Below are 13,059 nucleotides of genomic sequence, written 5' to 3' on the forward strand. Positions count from 1 at the left end.
CATCTTGCATATCAATGCGCAAGTTATCTCTACAAAATGTGTGTATGTGTGTGTGTGTGTATTTTTTCCTGTATGTATGATGGTGTGTGTGTGTGTGTGAGCTGTTCCAAGAGGTTAATTGAGGGGAGGGCCTCTCAACCGTTGCCCAGGGAAACGCTCTCCCATCCCTCTTACCTCATTGGCTATTCAGCACCACGCGCAGGACAAACAAACTAACGCTAGAATCCTCTCCTGAGCTCCTGGGCCGTGGATGGGCGGGGGCGTGCGGTGGGTCGCTGTGCCCACCGTCGGAGGCCCCCTGGCTGGGTAAGCCGGGGTGGAACGTGGCCCCCTGCTCCCCCGACCTGCTGGAGCTCAGACAACAGGCTAATCCTTACAGCACACAGAGGGGCAGCTAATAGAAGGAGGATTAACCTGACAAATACACCCACTCCCCCCAGGCCGCCTGCCCCCTTGCTCCTCCTCTCCTCTCCCCTTCTCTACTTCTTCTCCTTCTCAAACTCTGGTCCAAATTCATGTTCACAGTCACTTTCGCCACTCGTTTCCTGTTACTCAGTCAGTCACTCATTCACTCACTTACTCTTTATTTCACATACTCAGTCACTCACGCACTCGCTCACTCACTCACTCACTCACTCACTCACTCACTCACTCACTCACTGCCACGTCTTCCCTATTCCTTTATTATCTCCTGATGTGCAGACCTTCATTGTAGATTCTGCTCCTCTTCCTCGTCACTCCTCTTCCGCCTTTTTACTATCTCTCTGTGAGCTTGCTTCTCCTCCTTCATCTCCTCTGCCTTGATCTGTTATCACGATTGCAGTTTCCTCTCTTAAGCCGATGTGCTCTTTATTACTGGCCTCTTTCCTCCTCCTCTTCCTCCACTCTGTTTCCCCACTCCTTTCTTTCTTATGGCTGCCCCTTTGTTTTCCTCTCTTCCTGCATCTTAATTCCTCCCATTCATCTCAAACTACTACTTCTTCTTTTATTGTCCTCCTCCATTATCTCCACACACCTCCTGTTCTTTCACTCTCTCGGCACTCTTTCCCCACCACACTGCAGGGAGCATTACTAGTATTTCTGCATTAAATGTGCTCACATATCCAGCTATAGGCTATCAATATGGGATGTGGGAGACTTGCTTACTTTTTTAGTTTCTTCATGTAGTTTTGCCGTGTGGAAATTCTGGCCAATTGTAGAGCAGTTCAAGAACTATACGTTATTGCTCCCGCCCCCCCCCCCAGACACACCTGACCAATGAGTGACAACAATGTTCTCCCATGGCTTATGCTGCTGCATTTCATCAACTCATCAAACCAGAGGAAATGAAAGAGAACAGAACTTGGAGAAAAACAAACCAATGTATCATTCTGGTATCTGGTTCTAACCAAGGAAGCAAACTAGAAGCAGACTATCAGGTATGAAACTGGCCCTTAGTTTTTCCTCATCCTCTGTTCTTTTCTCCATCCACTCAACTGCTTCTATGTCTATTGTCCTCCTCCTCTACTCCTCACCTCCGTCTGTTTACGCCACTCTCTCCATTGTTCCTACTGGCCCTCTATCCTCTTTTACTCTCAAACTCTTTTTTTTCCCCTGCTGCAAATCTTTTGTTTACACCACTCTTTCCGTCCCCGTTTCATTTGACCTCCTCTGCTCCTACTGTTTATGCCACTCTCTCTCTCTCTCTCTCTCTCTCTCTCTCTCTCTCTCTCTCTCTCTCTCTCTCTCTCTCTCTGTGAATTATTACACCCCCCACACCCATTCCCATATATGCACCTCCTTGTCCACTGTTTTTCTATGCTATATTCTTCCAATTCCTCATGTTCTCCTCATCCCCCTCTTCCTGACCTTGTACTTCAACCGTGGAGCAGCCAATAAAATGTAATGTCTGACGATAACATCATAACTATAATTTGTCAGTTTGTGTTGCAATAAAAGCGGGAACTGGCGGATAACGTAATAACGTTTCATAACCGATAACGTAACAACCGATAATGTTTTTTTTATAATTAAGTTATCATTTTATTGTAATCATTTCACTATACAGTATCACACTTCCATGACAAAGTTATTTCATTATCAGCTTTTATGACATTAAAAACTGAAACAAGTATTACAGTATTCTGTGATTACATGATTTTGCCTGTTTTGTCTCTGGTAATACCTCTCTCTCTCTCCTCTTCCTCCTCTTGTTCTTCTGAGTTTAATGTCCGTCTCCTTCACTCATCTGATAAATGTTTTCTGCTCCTCAACCATGTCCCGCTCATTTTTCCCCTCAACCTGAACCACTGCAAGTCTCTCTGTTTACACCAGTCTTTCCCTTGTTAGTTCTGACCCTCCTCCTCCTCCTTTGCTCCCTCCATCCTTCCTTGATATCTCTCCTTCTCCTGCTTCTGCTTCCATTTTTTTTTTCTCTCCAGGTGACCGTTGAGTTGATACAAGGACTGTAAGGCAGCAGGCTGGAAAGAGCTTTAATGTGTGTGGTCCTATGTGTATTTTGTGTGTTTCAGTGTGTGTGTGTGTTTGTGTGTGTCTGTGTGTGTGCCTCAGTGTGTGTATGTTGGGGAGTGGATTATCCAGGTTCCAGCACTCGGCTCTCGCCTGCAGCCGAGCGTAAAGCTTTAATGAGAAGTCGCTGTTTACTGAGGACAGAGTGGGACTCACACAGACCCACACACACACACACACACACACACACACACACACACACACACACACACACACACACACACACACACATACATAAAGACTTTTATGGACTCACAAAGATGAAAAAACACACAATAATACACAGTTGCACACGCACAATGATACACACTCTGGCTCGTAAACACACATACACACAAACTAACCAGTGCAGTAATGGGATCTGGGAGGTTTTGTCTATAAACCAGTCCGTCCTCTGCCTCCTCATTAAGGAGGACTGTCCAGACCTGAGCGCACAACACACGCACACACACGCACACACACACACACACACACACACACACACACAGTAACCCACTGCTGGCTTTACGGTGCTGCAGACTTCTGGGCTCACTAATTATTTGGAGGCTTTGTATCTTGTCTTTTTGTTGTCTCAGTGTGTGTGTGTGTGTGTGTGTGTGTGTGTGTGTGTGTGTGTGCTGGCTAGCTGCTAACAGTAACAGTTGGGCTGAGTTTTGGTTGAGGGCAGCGGAAGTGCACTTTGCAGCCCAAACTCAGCTCTTTGTTGGCATGTATAGCCAAGGCAACATGATTTATTGTAGTAATACAATTAACATGATTGCCAATAGATACAGCAACAATAATGCTATAGTACTAATAACCGGATAACAGAGTATATGCTATGGTAGCATAACAATGGCAGGGGCCATTATGCTGGCTAATACGATCTTTTGTTGCCAATATACCCTTATACATTTACTTGTAACAGAGAGTTTTATACGGTACTTTTAGTCAAGTAAACGATGTGAACACTCCTCTGCGGCTCGTGAACAGGATATATTGTATTACGGGCTGCCAGCCATTCAGCAAAATAGAAATACGATTTGTAATTTAGTTTTGGGCAATAAACTTCTTCATCACTGAAATGTGGAAATGCGAGACAAAGCACCTCGTGCCAGGAGGAATATTTGTCTCGGCGGAGGAGGAAGTACATTCCAGTGTATCCCCGCTCACCCTCTCCACTCCAACACTGTCTCTGGGCGGCCATGTCTTTTTATATGGTCCATTCTCTACAGCCAGTTTGAGCTCAGTGAGCCTGTGTGTGCTTAATAACTCTCCGTTAGGGGTTATTTTCACTTCCACAATGTGAAAGAATCGACAGAGCAAAGCCTCAATTTCTGACAATACAATCTGTGTTTGATTCTCCTCACTGTTCATGTTTTGAATGACCAGTTATAACGGCATTAGTTTATACTGGCAGCAATCAGTCGTGTTTGTTTATAATCAATATGAATGTGTTGACCAGAGGACCTTTCCTCTAGCGCCACCCTCAGGATATGCTTCAGGTTTTCATCTCTTCCGATAGGCTTTAAAAACAAGGCTGTCTGGATTTTCTGTAATATACTTTCATGTTCACCAGTTAATAATAGAATAAACATTGCCATAGAAAGACAACATAGTTATGCATGTTTTTGATAAAAAGTCATCGTTTTAGTTTGCATATTCAAGTAAACCTTTTTTCATAGATTAAAAAATGAATGCCGCTCATCACAATGTTTGTGTTATTTGTGTTATTACGTCCTTCATTAATAATAACATTGGAATGAGCTACAGACTCTTATAGCCAGGTTGGATGGACATGAATTGTGAGTTTAGTGTGCGATTATTTAAATTGAAGGAGGAGGTAAAAACATCCACTGTCTGACAAGTAACAAGCAGCAAAAGGGAGGACAAATTGAGATTACTGAAAAAATTATATTATATTCTTCTGGTGACACCCCCCCCCCCCCCCACCCCCCACACACACACCCATTTATCTTGAGACACCTCAGAGAGGATCCGCTGATCCAAAGCACTTTATTGGAAAGTTGAAGTGAAAGCGAGCGGCACACCTGGACTGTCACTTATAATCCCTAATTGCACAGGAAAACTGTGTGCTCATCCAGACGTTTGATCTGGATCATCGTACCCCGGGAGGTTAAATATACCTTCAGTCTTCTGCGCAGTTTGCATGCTAACCTCTCTCTCTCTCTCTGTGTCTCTCTCTCTCTCTCTCTCTCTCTCTCTCTCTCTCTCTCTCTCTCTCTATCTGTGTGCTCAATTGTCTTTTGGGTTTTTTCATGGTGACGTCACTGTATCAAAAAATTTACTGATCAGAGTGAAAAATATGAAGATGAATCTAAAGTTGATGTAAAGCAGAATCATTGTAAAAACCTTTGATTATTTGTGAATGATTTATATAAGTTGAATAAAACATTTACGCTCATTGTTTGAAATATTAAATGTTTGAATGTGGCCCATGCACAAATACACACACACACATACACACACACACCCACAAACACACTTGTGCACAACACTGCACGCACTGCTGAATGCATGCAGTCACAGTCGATGTACTTCAGAACTTTACACCTATGTATGTGTTTTGTCTTTGTGTTGTTTGCTGTCTCCACCAGTTAGCTGCTGCACACAAACACAAACACACACACACACACACACACACACACACACACACACACACACACACACACACACACACACAAAACGAACATACAGCGGCAATACACATTCACAGATGGACGGATGACTGCTCTCCCGCATATTCACTCTTTATCAGTTTCTGCATGTACAGGCATGAATGTGCTCATCTGTCGTGGTCTGTGAAAATACTCTCCCCTTCCCCCTCCCCCCTCTCTCTCTCTGTCTCTCCTGTCCAGAGACTTGGATGGTGATTAGCGTTGGGATTCTGGGACTCTGGCCTCAGTTTTCATTAACAGCCATAAACACAGTTCTGCTGCACCGCCGAGACCGACCGCAGGCTCTGTGTGTGTGTGTGTGTGTGTGTGTGTGTGTGTGTGTGTGTGCGTCCGTCTACATCTGGGCAAACTTTGTTGGTGCTTTGATGACAAGAGTGGTGAGAAAGAGAGAGAGAAAATGAGAGGGAAAGTGGTGTTGTTTATCATGGCGGTAATTAAGCCCGCCGTTTGGCTTTAATTAAAATAAAACAGCAGCACTACGTATAGACTGGTTCACAACACACACACACACGCTCTGAAAAAATACTTCTTTAGCTCTCTATTTATCACAGAAGATTAGGTAAAATAATACGGTTGGAAACTCTTCTAGAAAATCAGTGACATTCACACTCACACACACACACCCACCCACCCACACACACACACACACACACACACACACACACACACACACACACACACACACACACACACACACACACACACACACACACACACACACACACACACACACACACACACACACACACAAACAAACAAACCAGCTCCAGTGCTTGTCTCTGCTGGATGGTTCTCCATCATTACAGCACATTACCTTTTTGGTCAAATACAATTAAAAGTGTTAGAACAATATAAATTAAATTGAAGCTATCATTTATGCATCAAACCTTTTTACTGAATTGTTAACCGACCATAAATGAATCAGACAAATGTATATCTTATCAAAGATGACGTGATACAGCAGATACAAAATGTGAAACAACAGTTAGGAGGACTGATAAGACCTAGTATTCCAGTACGTTCCGGAGAAACTGGAGAAAGATTTGGAGTTAAAACCGAGCAGTTTGATGTGTGTACAGTCCACTTTAATAAGTATACCTCAAATGGGCCTTGGGCACCTACTGTTTACAGAGAAAGTGCCCCCTTTCCTGGGGTGTTTGTTTATTTCTTTATTTTTTCATTCAATAAATAGATAGATTCCTGTGTGCGCACAGCATGCCCTGCCGAACACATACATTGATTGGATAAACATCAGGAGAGTGGAGCTCGCGGGAAATGCCCTCTATACCTTCCTCCCTTCCTGAGGCAGCACCGTGTGAAAAAATGCACATCACGCACACATGTACACGCTCTAGAGTCAACATGGATAATTACTAATCAGGTTTGTGGCCCAACCGAGTAAAGATACTGTTCACTTTTGTATGGTATTGATATTTAAGCCCTTTAGGGATTGTCTCACACTATGAAGCGAGTAGAGTCTCTATGCTTGAAGTATTTAGAAGCTCGATATAGCAGTACGGGTTATCCCGGTGACCATTTCAGTTTATTCCTTTGCATGTATCATTCATTAACTGTAGCAGTGTTTGAGCAAACCCCAGTGATGGTTTTGTTTTAATTAAATACAATTTTATATACTGTACGTCATTCCAGGCATATATTCATTCAATTACATGCAAAGAAAAATGCCTTATATACATTTGAGCCCCTGCCCATCTAACATTCTCTGCATGTCCGTGTGTATGCATGTTGTAATTGGTAACATTTGTCTGTTCTTTGCAGTTATAATGTGTAGCAGGTTGTTAGAAATGATACACTAACTGGACTTCTTAGAGACATGTGATACTTTGAATACAGGGTGCTGATACTAGTCATTATTTTACTTGTGTAAGGTTTTAAATGATCAGAATCCACATTCAGGTTCAGACCAATATTTGGGTTGACAGGGGTGAAAGTCTGCTTGAAGACCCTGTACACGCACACACACACACATGCTGCTGTCATTTGGACTGTGTTTCAAAATATCTACCAGCTGTTAAATCCAAGTGTGTGTGTGTGTGTGTGTGTGTGTGTGTGTGTGTGTGTGTGTGTGTGTGTGTGTGTGTGTGTGTGTGTGTGTGTGTGTGTGTGTGTGTGTGTGTGTGTGTGTGTTTGTGTGTGCCTGAGTGTTACCAGGTGTGGAATTGTCAGTGAAGGAGAAAGTCAGTCAGAAAATGACAACAGCATACCTGCGTGAGCCAATACATACTTCAGAAAGTTTGCATGACAAACACTTCACAAACACACACCCATACACACAACACATACCTTTAGCTATTTTCCCTACAATGCAGGTGTAGGCAAAAAAAAATTACTTACATGGGACATAGTACACTACATGTATTCAGATGTAATTTGTGGTGCAGGTTATTCTTTCTGACAGTGTTATTGTGCTAGCAAACATACTGTATCGTATTGACTATATCAATGACAATGTAGGTTTGGTATAGCCTATCCAATGTTCAACTGTGCTGTTGTATTATGGGTAAAATACACCTCAATAAAATAAATACAAGATTATACTTGTATTGGCAGATACAAATTAATTATTATTGATCATTATTTGAACTAGGATTAAGAGGGACACAATTCATTTATTTCATATAACACTTAACAAGAAGTGGGGTCACCTCCTTCTCAGGAGTCAATAACTAAAAGGTTAATATACAATGTATCGAAAAGGTGTCAGGAGCATGCACCTTAGTATTATGTTACAAAAGGTTGCACAAGCTGACTTTTCTAAATGTCGACACATCAGAAACCGTTTCCTCTTCTGTGATGATTTTCTACATGATCAATAATCCAGGTACTTAAAATTAAAGTTGTGGAAATATTGCCAGTACATTCTCAGCAGTGCAATGTTCTCTAGGAAAGGAACGTTACGTTTTGATCCAGGCCATTACACCTCTTAAGGTGCATCTATCAGAAAGTGTACAGTTCCACTTTTGTACGTACAGTATGTATTTTTGGATAACGGCAGGCTCGGGATCAATCATGTAGTCAAGAATGATTCGCTGGTATTGATTTAGCTAGTATGGTATTGTAGTTGTGGTCGTGTGTGTGTCGTGTGTTCTGCGTGTCTCTCCCTGTTAAATTGTGTGTTTGTATGAAGGCCCATCTAGCTCAGGCTATAAATACTTTAGTATGTGGCACTGGTCCATGCTATGCTCTTGTCCCCATAAAAATAAACACATGGATGAATTTAACCACAATCACATCTTGCAGATGTCCTTTTCCAATTCATGAGAAGGCCCATAAATGTGGCTTTATATGCATATAGAAAAACGAGAGAAACCACCTTACACTGAAATACAGAAACTACAGTGGTAGCATGTACGATATCAGCACTTTTTTTATTGTAATAAAAACCTCTGAATACAAAGTACATTCACAGGTACAGCAGCGGGTCGATGAGCTGCTCTGTTTGATTCTTACAGCAAACCAGTGATGACTACAAAGATTAAAACTCATACACCATTTTACAACTTTATATCCCATAAACATACTTTTATATTTCAGAATGAACACTGTTGTACTTACATACAAGTTTGTCCAGGCTTAGATCAATGGAGACTCTTCTGTTACTATGCTGTCATATACTAACCCACAGCTGAGTCCTACACAGGTTTATTACAAGAAAGTAGAGATCTGACTGACAGGTCAGTGAGAGTTTCAGTCTTATAGATTTGATTGATAGGTCAGCAGAGAATGTGCCTGCCTGACTGGATCAACTGGCAGCTAAAACAGTTAAACCATTAACTCCATTAAAACTATTTCTATATAAAAGTTATAACATATTGTATGTCTCAGAGAAAAGCAGAGGACGAAGAAGGGTGATTAAGATGGAAAGCTGATTTGGTTCAAATATGCTGTAGCAGCAGATACCTGGCTAGCTAGTCAGCTATCTAAGTAGCTAGCTTGCTAGCAAGTAGATATATAGATACAGTAGATGGATAGAGTTTTCAGAGCTTTGCACAAAGACTGGTTGAAAGGGGAAACTGCTAGCGTTGATCTAGTTGTTGGTTGTATGCATTGGTTTCATGGTTTTACGTTAATTATGCCAGGCATATAGGAATTTGTGTGAAACAGACATGCCTTGAATCATCAAACAAGATGAATAGAACATATGGTAATGTGGAATACACTGTGTGGGTTGAAAATGCAACTTCCTTGATTTTAACATCTTTGGAATTGTTGGAAAGGGGTAGGCCTATTTTGCAGAACCGAGGGATGCTGCATCTAATATATCAACCCATAATAATGTATAATTAATCCTCATAACAGTCACATAAAGGTGTCGAAAGAATCCTTTCAATGTGGTTCTTAACATATAATACATTTGACTTGTCAGCACTAAGCTTTGTTCTTGATGAAGCTAAGCTAGCAGTTTCCCCCCTGCTTCTTGTCTTTGTGCTAAGCTAGGCCAGAAACAACATGGACCTATCTGTGTAATGGACGCACAGTAATAAAACTGATACAGCCTATCTTTTAATCTGACTGCGGTTATAATGACAAACAAGAGAATATCCCCAATAAGGAGGATTGATTGAGTTGAGACAATGGGCACCGAAAATATTTCTACAATAGTTCTTGCCAGTTCCTAGAGTTTACATTGGCCGGTGATGGGAGGTGGACCGGCTGATTATCTGCCATTCACCCTGTCCTCCGAACCCTGACTGTCAGTCATTAACTACAGGCACCAGGGCTACCAAAAAGTGAAAAAGAAAATATATTGTTTCGCCCATAAAATGTGACCCTGGGGAAACGAAGTGGAACTACAGTTCTCACACTGCAACAACAGCTGAAAAATAGCAACAAGAGCAAAAAAAGGGGAGAGCTGATAATCCACTGCGAGCGGAGGAGTCCACTTAGGCTTCAGTTAAATCCACACAGAGAACAGCGCAGCGTCAACAAAAAAGTGCAAATCCACCTCCCCCCAAAAAATGGCCTACCAGGGATGTGGGGGTGGTGGTGGGGGGGGGGGGGGGCAGAAGAACCAAACACAATCAATTCCGTGTTTTTCAGGACATGTTCTTCATCTGTTTCTTTGTGATTTGGTTCTCCATGTACGTAAAAACTTGTACCAAGAATGTGCAACATGAAGCAAAATAAGCCATTCACGACCACAGGCAAGGAGGGAAGAGAAGAGAAAAAATCCTCAGAACTCCATCAGAGAGGGAAAAAAAGCTTGAGGACTGAATCTTTTTTTTTCTTTCTTTTTGTTAATTGAAGGAGGAAAAAAAAAAGCTTTAGATGCTCTTTGTGTCTTTAGTTTTGTCTTAAGGCAGTCTTTTTTGTCCGGCCCCCCTCTCCAGCTCGGTGCTCGACGACGCTCCACCTAAGGAGGATAGATACGAACGTCTTACACCTCAGGTAACGCAACGCAGAAAAACACAGTCCATGCAAAATGTCTCATCAATGAGAAAGAAAAAAACAATGTCAATAAAAAAAGGGTTCATTTAAAGCTGGCTGAAGAGAAAAATAATGTGTAAAAAGAAGCTGTAAAAAATGCAGGAGCGGTTTGCAGAGCGACAATAACGCAAAATAAAGCATAAGATAATATTAAAGAAACATAAATATACTGCACATAAACCCACCATATCACAGTTAAAAGAGAAGGAATGTGTTATACTTATTATTATAATTTGTGAATAGGGAGAAAATACTATCTATTTGTTTTTTTCAAATAAACAAAATAAATGTAATGAATGATTTTGCTTTAACCTAACCTGAAAACATTTGTAAAAAAAACGTATCTAAATGTTGGTCATTAATTGGCTATAAATATAACTGTTTTGGGTAGGATATGTATGATATGTTCAGGTGTTGGTCTGATTAAGCATTTAACTAACAGTTATGTTAAGCCTCTATCATTGTTCAATCAGTGTATGGTTCAGTAGAACAGCAACACAATTTTGGTGGCAGTTTTTAAAGGAGCTGCTAAAACTATTTAGTTAACCCAAGCTTGCACTTCATTTCACCATACATCTTTTTAGCAAGATTCTCATGATTTAATTCCAATATTGTAAATGTGTCTGCGACAGAGTGAATCTGTTCATCTTCGATATAACATTCCACTTAGTTGTAACTGAATTATTTTAAGAGAGTGACTAAAGGTGTTTTCAGACTGAATGTTAAGTTATTTAGAGGTAGTGTGAATGATCATGACACATGAACAGCTATCTGCAGGTAACACCTACAGTCAGTACAATAGATGTTTGGTGCAAATAAACCCAGATGACCAAAACTATCTCCTCATTCTAAAAGCACTTTTAGAGTCTGTGAGTACTAGTGTAATGGTAGTTTAAATACTCTCATCTAATACACTGTGTGAGTAGGTGTGTTTATTGAAAATGTACAAGGGCTTTGGAATCAAGTCGTAAAGTGGACCTGGAGGTATGTATACACTCACATACACAACTCCCACGCACACAATGATTTGATGTGTGTGTGTGTGTGCGCACGTGTGTGTGTGTGTGTGTGTGTGTGTGTGTGTGTGTGTGTGTGTGTGTGTGTGTGTGTGTGTGTGTGTGTGTGTGTGTCTATGTGTCTGTTTGTAGCTATGTGTCTTTCTGTGGGGTCATATTTTAACTTCAGGAAAGAGGAACACTTAAAGCCACTACGAGTAACATGGCACGTTGGCGTCCCCTTTGGACAAAAGCGGTAGTATTTGTACGACGCCCGCTGTCGCAAAGCTGTTTTCTAGCTCGTGCCAGGCGCGCAAGTGTGAACTGAGAAGGGAGCAATATAGTGCATGTCCGTGTGTTGAAAGTGTGAGGACTCTTTTCGGCTCCATGAGAGTGGTTTTGACACTGCATCAACTAATGCCAGTCACTGCCACACACACCTGATTGCAATGAGTTGATGCAGCAGTGTCACCTAACTACTCTCTCTCTCACGGAGCCAGGGCCGCCCATAAGGGGTAGCAAGTGGGAAGGCTTTCTAGGGCCCAGCCACTTGGGGGGCCCATGGTCTTTGGAAGCCAAGAACCTAACTAAGCTAAACTTTATTTTTAGATTTTTAGATATTTATGTCAAAATCTATTCAAAGTTGGGTGTTTACACAGAGCCGCAGCTCCGCTTACGGCCATTTAAAAAGCAGTAGGAAAGCAGAAATGTTCGAAATGTTTCATATTGAGCACACAACGGAGTGTAACCATTTCAAACATAATCCATCCTATAAACCCTTTGTGTGCCAAATGGTGACAAGATTGGGTTTTGATATCAAACAGTTTCGGCTGGATTATATTTCCTGAGTCGTTCCTGCTCATGGAAAACATATGTACCTGCTACTTGTGTCTGGGTGTGGCTGTGAAAAGTATTTGGACCCCATGAAAAAACAGGTTGGGTACCTTTTGTAGTTCTTCTACATTCTTATAAAGAGGACAGGCTAGTTTACTCTGTAATTTTCCTGGGTCTACAAACAGGTTTAAATTATATCTCCCTCATACATTTTTGTGAAAAAGAATTTCCCTTTGGGGACAATGACTTCTAAAGGCTTTGACATAAGTCTTCAGGATGACACGGCCAGCCAGGTCTGACCAGTTTTTCAGAAACCTGGCTAATTGACCAACCAGCCGGGTCCTACCACAATGAAGCTGACGAGCAGCATCATCCTGTTTTAATTTTTGCCTTAACCACCCAAGTCCTGCTTTCTGTATTGTTTCTAAAAATAAAAAATAAAAATAGACCTAAAAAAGTTCTTAATGCAAATAAAGACACAAGGCACAAAGAAGTTGGAAATAATTGAAGGAACAGATTTGAGTTCAAAGATTAACAACTTTTTTTGTAATGATTTCAGTGCTTTTGCAGTGATGAGAACAGAATGAACGAAGCCT

This window comes from Ammodytes marinus, assembly GCF_949987685.1.
Source record: "Ammodytes marinus genome assembly, chromosome: 10".
In the NCBI taxonomy this organism is placed as follows: domain Eukaryota; kingdom Metazoa; phylum Chordata; class Actinopteri; order Uranoscopiformes; family Ammodytidae; genus Ammodytes; species Ammodytes marinus.